We start from the raw sequence: 8,424 nt of genomic DNA, 5'->3' as shown, positions 1-8,424 counted from the left end.
TGCCAGTTCTAAGAACTATGAAAAAGTTTCTCTGGTCTAAAAGTGCCTTATGACATGAACTCTGAATGGAGGTCTTGTACCTGTTTTCTAGTGATGTTTTCTGCAATGGACAGGATTCTTAGTATCCATAAACACAAGACAGTCTAAGATCATATACAGTAGGCTTCCAAATCTAAAGAGCATTATATAAAATTAGTCAATATAACAAGCAAGAGTCAGAACACAGATCAGATAGAGATACCAAAACCAGAGGAATATCTAAAGAAAGGGTAAAGCCAAGGTGAGAAGCAAGGGTCATACATGATAAGCAGTCTGGAAAACGGGCTCAGGAATCACACAATAAGCAGATATTCTTGGGTTTCAGTCACATGACTTTTCTTAGCGATTTCACTTCCGGTAAAACAGCTGGTGGTCTAGCAAACCAAAACAGCTACTGTAGTGCAAACAACTAGCGATAATTTATCAGAGTATGCTCGTAATCTAGAAGCCACTGCTGGCTTTAGATATATTCAGGAGATTGCTATGTGCAATGGAATCGACCCCTACAGTCTGGGAAAGAAGGATTTGTCATACGATCTCGAAAACTATCCTTCAGTCGAGTTCCCCGAGATCTCGAACTATCTGGTGTTGCAGACATCCTTCTACACCGCAAAACAGATGAAAGTGTGGAAGAGTATGGAGGCTTACAACTTTTTTTGTATGTGGCTGGGTAAAGGACCTCGGTATCAAGTCGCTGCTGATTGAATCCTGTCTTGTTTTTGCCCGTGTAAGTATGTTTTTTTAAGCTTTTCATTTGCGTCTTTACAACGAAGCGCTGCAAGTTGAAGTGTAAACAAACAACAGTTCGCTTGATTCTCACTTGCGTTTGCTCTTATCTCTCAGGTAAATCATTCACAAAGGTCATCAGAAACCCCTTTAAAGACCTGGATCTTAGTTAAAAAAGACGGAGAAGTGATCACGGCGCATTGTAACTGTATGGCTGGGTAAGAATTTTGTCGCGACCTTCATGCATATGGACTTTGTGAGGAGTAAACAAAGAAACAGCTGGGGACTTTAGTCACGAAGGTGACTTTAAAAAAGTACTGTAAAATAACGACGCATAGCAAGAAAAGTACTTGGAAAACACTAAGGACATAGCTGAGAGGGAAATACAAACCTTTCACCAAGTGATCACTGCAAACTCGAGCATGTTTCGACTCGCCTCCCTTCGATTTCAGTGAGAGGTTCAAAAGCCACCTTTCTCGACATCTTTTTGTGAAACCCTGTGTTCATTCACCCTTTTTTATTAGTTCACGGGGAACCCTGAAGAAACTTTTATCAGTTTCACGGTTTGATCGATTTGAACAACCTAAAACAACGCAAGCGTAAAGCATTTTTCATGCGAGCAATGAACCTTCTCTGTACAGATGCTTTGTCAACTGAGCTTTGGTAGACCATCAGCTAAAGTTGTGAATAACTAAATGAGGCGGATGTGACGTCACATGAAACCCAAGAATTGGCAAACTTTCACAGTTATTATAAGTGTCTGTGTGCTTTATATAGTTGAAGGATAGAAAGTGTATGCAACAGCCAAGTAGAGCTCTAGAATTAAAGGGAGGGTGCCCTCTGGTGATGTGGTGGTGAATTGTCCCTGACAACAGAAAAAAAAAACATGAATTTCCCATGTATTTCACATGTGATCACGTTACCACATGTGGTAACATGTGGAATACATGGCATCAGATTTTGTAACGTGTTACCATGTAAAGCACATGTGGAAAACATGTTACTACATGTGTAAAACATTCCCACATGTGATTCACATAAAATTAGGCCAAAACCACGTTTCCCATGTGCAAATAACGTTTCCCATGTGCAAAACACATTTTCCACATATTTCACATGTGAGAAATCACATGTGAAGTTCATGTGGTTTTCTGTAAGGGAGATATTATGGGACTATTGAACCAAGTTTAATGCATGGACAATAATAATAATAATAATAATAATAATAATGAGTATGGCTATGCCATGGAAGACAAGTGGTACCAACATACACCTGAGAAAGTGCTGAATGAAGAGGGGAAGCCCAAGATCTTTTGGGACTTTGAGTTCCAAACTGACCATGTAATCAAAGCTTGAAAACCTGACTTGGTGGTCTTTAAGAAGGAGCAGAAGGAATGCCTGATAATTGATGTAGCAATAACAGGTGACCATAACATTTCACCAAACAGGCAGATAAGATTACCAAGTACACACTACTGAAAGTCGAAGTCTCAAAACTATGGGACCTGCCAGAATCAAAGATCAAGGTTGTTCCAGTTCTAGTTCTTATTGGAACCTTGGGTTCAATTCCAAGGACGTTAAAAACATAATTAGACAATTTGGATGTGAAGTATGACATTATGACCATACAAAAGTCAGTTCTGCTAGGAACTGCCCACATGTTGAGAAAGGTGCTGTCTGTCTGAGGTCCTTGTTCTGACTTGACAGATAGCTGAAAACTCCAGGACACTAATGTCACCATAATTTCATACTGTGCGACAATGTTATAATAATAATACAACCCCGATTCCAAAAAAGTTGGGACAAAGTACAAATTGTAAATAAAAATGGAATGCAATAATTTACAAATCTCAAAAACTGATATTGTATTCACAGTAGAACATAGACAACATATCAAATGTCGAAAGTGAGACATTTTGAAATTTCATGCCAAATATTGGCTCATTTGAAATTTCATGACAGCAACACATCTCAAAAAAGTTGGGACAGGGGCAATAAGAGGCTGGAAAAGTTAAAGGTACAAAAAAGGAACAGCTGGAGGACCAAATTGCAACTCATTAGGTCAATTGGCAATAGGTCATTAACATGACTGGGTATAAAAAGAGCATCTTGGAGTGGCAGCGGCTCTCAGAAGTAAAGATGGGAAGAGGATCACCAATCCCCCTAATTCTGCACTGACAAATAGTGGAGCAATATCAGAAAGGAGTTCGACAGTGTAAAATTGCAAAGAGTTTGAACATATAATCATCTGCAGTGCATAATATCATCAAAAGATTCAGAGAATCTGGAAGAATCTCTGTGTGTAAGGGTCAAGGCCGGAAAACCATACTGGGTGCCCGTGATCTTCGGGCCCTTAGATGGCACTGCATCACATACAGGCATGCTTCTGTATTGGAAATCACAAAATGGGCTCAGGAATATTTCCAGAGAACATTATCTGTGAACACAATTCACCGTGCCATCCGCCGTTGCCAGCTAAAACTCTATAGTTCAAAGAAGAAGCCGTATCTAAACATGATCCAGAAGCGCAGACGTCTTCTCTGGGCCAAGGCTCATTTAAAATGGACTGTGGCAAAGTGGAAAACTGTTCTGTGGTCAGACGAATCAAAATTTGAAGTTCTTTATGGAAATCAGGGACGCCGTGTCATTCGGACTAAAGAGGAGAAGGACGACCCAAGTTGTTATCAGTGCTCAGTTCAGAAGCCTGCATCTCTGATGGTATGGGGTTGCATTAGTGCGTGTGGCATGGGCAGCTTACACATCTGGAAAGACACCATCAATGCTGAAAGGTATATCCAGGTTCTAGAGCAACATATGCTCCCATCCAGATGACAACTCTTTCAGGGAAGACCTTGACATGACAATGTAAAACCACATACTGCATCAATTACAGCATCATGGCTGCGTAGAAGAAGGGTCCGGGTACTGAACTGGCCAGCCTGCAGTCCAGATCTTTCACCCAAAGAAAACATTTGGTGCATCATAAAACGGAAGATACGACAAAAAAGACCTAAGACAGTTGAGCAACTAGAATCCTACATTAGACAAGAATGGGTTAACATTCCTATCCCTAAACTTGAGCAACTTGTCTCCTCAGTCCCCAGACGTTTACAGACTGTTGTAAAGAGAAAAGGGGATGTCTCACAGTGGGAAACATGGCCTTGTCCCAACTTTTTTGAGATGTGTTGTTGTCATGAAATTTAAAATCACCTAATTTTTCTCTTTAAATGATACATTTTCTCAGTTTAAACATTTGATATGTCATCTATGTTCTATTCTGAATAAAATATGGAATTTTGAAACTTCCACATCATTGCATTCTGTTTTTATTTACAATTTGTACTTTGTCCCAACTTTTTTGGAATCGGGGTTATAATAATAATAATAATAATAATAATAATAATACAATTCTTCTACAAATACCTTTTGGTTTGACCTTTGGTTGGGTCCCATATAACATTTGTCTGGCTTCTCGAAACAAATTTCCAGCACCCTTAGACACAGATTTGTTTCTATGCATCTTTGATGACTAAAGGCCAGTGCTACTAAGAACCAATCTTATTTTTATTCAACGATTTAGACATTTGATGGGCTTATATTGTGCAACATGGAAAAAAGAACTGTTCTCACTGTATGTAATAGGTTTGTTCCTAAATTGGTCAAATAACGGTAAGCAATAATAATGATTTTAAGAATTTAAGAATTATAATTGTTTTAGCAATTATCATAAAGACCTATCAATATTCTATTTATGTTGCACAAAAGATCTTAACTATTTAGGTTTGTTTTATGAAGCACCTACTTATGGAATCGCCTTTCCCTTTGTTCAAGCCTTCCCCTCCATGACCAATGCCGCAATTGCTACACCAGATATCCAAATGTCTATCATTGATGTAAAAACAACAACAGTTGAGTTGACACTTTCAGCCTTACATAGACCTTCAGTTATTGCTCTCAGCTCAAGCTCCTTTTGGATGATCCAGAGAAAGCCAGTAGAAGGAGGATAAGTAGGAGTCATCATTGAAAAGCTAAATAGGACATTACTCCTGTTTAATTTTCTTGGTAGTCCAACAGGGTATCCTCAAAATTGGTACCAGATTTTGTCTAAGTTAAAAAAGAACCCAGGAGAATGCTAAACCTACTTGGAAAAAAACCCCAGGAAATTACCAGAGGACAAACCAGGAAGTGATCTCATCTCATTATCTCTAGCCGCTTTATCCTTCTACAGGGTCGCAGGCAAGCTGGAGCCTATCCCAGCTGACTACGGGCGAAAGGCGGGGTACACCCTGGACAAGTCGCCAGGTCATCACAGGGCTGACACATAGACACAGACAACCATTCACACTCACATTCACACCTACGGTCAATTTAGAGTCACCAGTTAGCCTAACCTGCATGTCTTTGGACTGTGGGGGAAACCGGAGCACCCGGAAGAAACCCACGCGGACACGGGGAGAACATGCAAACTCCACACAGAAAGGCCCTCGCCGGCCACGGGGCTCGAACCCGGACCTTCTTGCTGTGAGGCGACAGCGCTAACCACTACACCACCGTGCCACCCCCCAGGACGTGATATAAGTTTTTATTTTGGTCTCACAGTTGATCTAACAATAGAGTGGCTTTTCGCTGGAACACAGTAAAAGATATCATTTCCAGGAGCAGCTCTAGACCAGGCGGCACGGTGGTGTAGTGGTTAGCGCTGTCGCCTCACAGCAAGAAGGTCCTGGGTTCGAGCCCCGGGGCCGGCGAGGGCCTTTCTGTGCGGAGTTTGCATGTTCTCCCCGTGTCCGCGTGGGTTTCCTCCGGGTGCTCCGGTTTCCCCCACAGTCCAAAGACATGCAGGTTAGGTTAACTGGTGACTCTAAATTGACCGTAGGTGTGAATGTGAGTGTGAATGGTTGTCTGTGTCTATGTGTCAGCCCTGTGATGACCTGGCGACTTGTCCAGGGTGTACCCCGCCTTTCGCCCATAGTCAGCTGGGATAGGCTCCAGCTTGCCTGCGACCCTGTAGAAGGATAAAGCGGCTAGAGATAATGAGATGAGATGAGCTCTAGACCATAGCTGTTGAGGCAGGATAAAATTAATAATGACAAAGCCTCGAATAAATCAAATCAAGAGGCTATCATACTCAGCTTTTGATATAGGCTCTATATTTTTAGAGTATCCATATCATTGGCAGTTGAAAGCCAACAACATACAGTCATCGAGCATACAATCTAGATGCTTGTTTTGTGTGTTTTTAGATGTACCTTCAACTGTGTTTGATACAGCATGTATTCTTAGAGCTGTATTGCCTTTCAGATTTTTCAAGTGTAGGTCATAAAAATAATTTTCCCTGACACCCAATTATTTTTCTTTAGTGGACCAAAAGCTACTGAATTTGAATCACAGACTTCAAATTGTATTCGTTTTTCTTTTAAAGAGAACAATTAATGAGTTTAGAACCACGTGGCCCTAAATTCTTTGCTATTTTTTCCTGCTTCACCATGACCCAATTCAAGATACTACGTCATGCATCACGTGGTGGGCTTTCCCCGTTTGTGCAAGGCATTGTGGGATACAAAATTGAAACAGGAGAGAAAAATAGAGGATGTGAGTGTGCAAATGAAACGTGAAAGACCGACTACAGTAACGAAAAGCGAGAAGAAAAGATGTTATGTTGCCAAGGAAAGGAAACACAGGACCAAACTAATAAATATCAGCGGTCAGGGAGCACCTCGGTGTGATCAGCTGTTCGTTTAGTGACAGAATGATGTAACTGTCAGTGCACGGTCAAAGGTAAACCTGCACATGCGCACATGGACTTCCTCTGTCTGCTGACTGCGTGAAGCAAGCAATTTCATGCACATTATTTGTTAGGGAATCCCCTCAAATTAAATAACTTCCCAGCTACAGAATGGCCTGTTTTTTTTTTTTTTAAAGATATTACAGAAATAAACATTTATCACAATGACCAAATTTCAGAGGGAACTAAATTTCACAGATTTTATGAAATTGAAAGGCCGTCTACTTTTAATGTTCTGAAATGACCTTAAATTAGCCCCAAACAATTCAGGTGGTTTTGGCAATCATAGTATTTGACTGTACCATCAAGCAGGCAGTTAATGATATTTGCAGTAAAAGCAGTATACGGTACATCCAGGATAGTGAAAAATACCATGTGGTCAGTCAGGAAGAGATCGAGGAAGCTGGTAAGAAAGCTAATCTCCAAAAATTTATTCTAAGCCTGCTAAAGATACACACTGTTGTTGTCAGACCATTTTTAAACATAGTTACTGGTCTCCCAGTGGCCAGATTTGGTCTCCTAGTCAATGCCAAACCAGCTTCACTGGGAGACCAAATTTTAAACCAAGTTATGTCTTATCATTTGGTTCAATCAGTTGCAATTAATTAACCAAGTACCATGTAAGTATACATTTAACAAGGAAAATGAAGATCTATGTTATAAGATATACACACAAGATCACGTTAGTTAAGAAAAACAAAACTAAAATTTGGTTACTGAGATGGCTGATGTCAGAATCCGATGTCATTACTATGTAACTTGGAGTGTCTTTGACATAACATTTGTGCTTGGTAATTGCTCTTGATAGCTGTGTAGTCACTGTAGTGTGTTTGTCTGTATGGTGATTGGTGAACCATTTTGCGTCACAGAATATGGTGCAGCCGCATGGACTCTGGGGGCCTGTGATTGTATTGCCCAGACCAGTTGGTCTCCTAGTGGAAAATCCTTAAAAAATGCTCTGGTTGTTGTCTTCATTGTTACCTGTGAATATGTAATTTTTTTTTAATACAGGTGTACAGGTGTTCCTAATAAAGTGTGCAGTAAGTTTATATCAATATATTATTAATTTTAAGACTGGTCCTCTTAAATCATAGACATCTACATACTAATATTAATACAGTGTGTGTGTGTGTGTGTGTGTGTGTGTGTGTGTGTGTATATATATATATATATATATATATATATATATATATATATATATATATATATATATATATATATAAACCACTAGCTGGCTCTGACTGCACTAAAAAAAAGTTGATTCACTTTGCTTTTCCTGATATGTGTGTACAGTGTACGTACACACAAAGTAAAATAAGTCTACTTTTATCCAAGTCTTTAAGGTTCATGTTACATATAGCATTTTTTAATTTGTAATACCTCTCTCTATATATTGATGTAGTGGTTAGCACTGTCGCCTTACAGCAAGAAGGTTCTGGGTTCGAGCCCAGCAGCTGATGGGGACCTTTCTGTGTGGAGTTTGCATGTTCTCCCCGTGTCCGCATGGGTTTCCTCCGGGTGCTCCGGTTTCCCCCACAGTCCAAAGACATGCAGGTTAGGCTAACTGGTGGCTCTAAATTGACCGTAGGTGTGAATGTGAGTGTGAATGGTTGTCTGTGTCTATGTGTCAGCCCTGCAATGATCTGGCGACTTGTCCAGGGTGTACCCCGCCTCTCGCCCATAGTCAGCTGGGAGAAGCTCCAGCTTGCCTGCGATCCTGCAGAACAGGATAAGCGCTTACGGATAACGGATGGATGTCTCTCTATATAGTATTTATTTAAAGATTCTTTACAGCAGGCTGATAATCTACTCTCTTTGCTGTGGCCTAGATTGCGCAGAAAGCTCTGAATGCCCCTCTGCATGGCTGCACGTGT

Source organism: Neoarius graeffei, chromosome 5, assembly GCF_027579695.1.
Source record: "Neoarius graeffei isolate fNeoGra1 chromosome 5, fNeoGra1.pri, whole genome shotgun sequence".
Lineage (NCBI taxonomy): Eukaryota > Metazoa > Chordata > Actinopteri > Siluriformes > Ariidae > Neoarius > Neoarius graeffei.
This window is presented reverse-complemented; position numbering follows the sequence as displayed.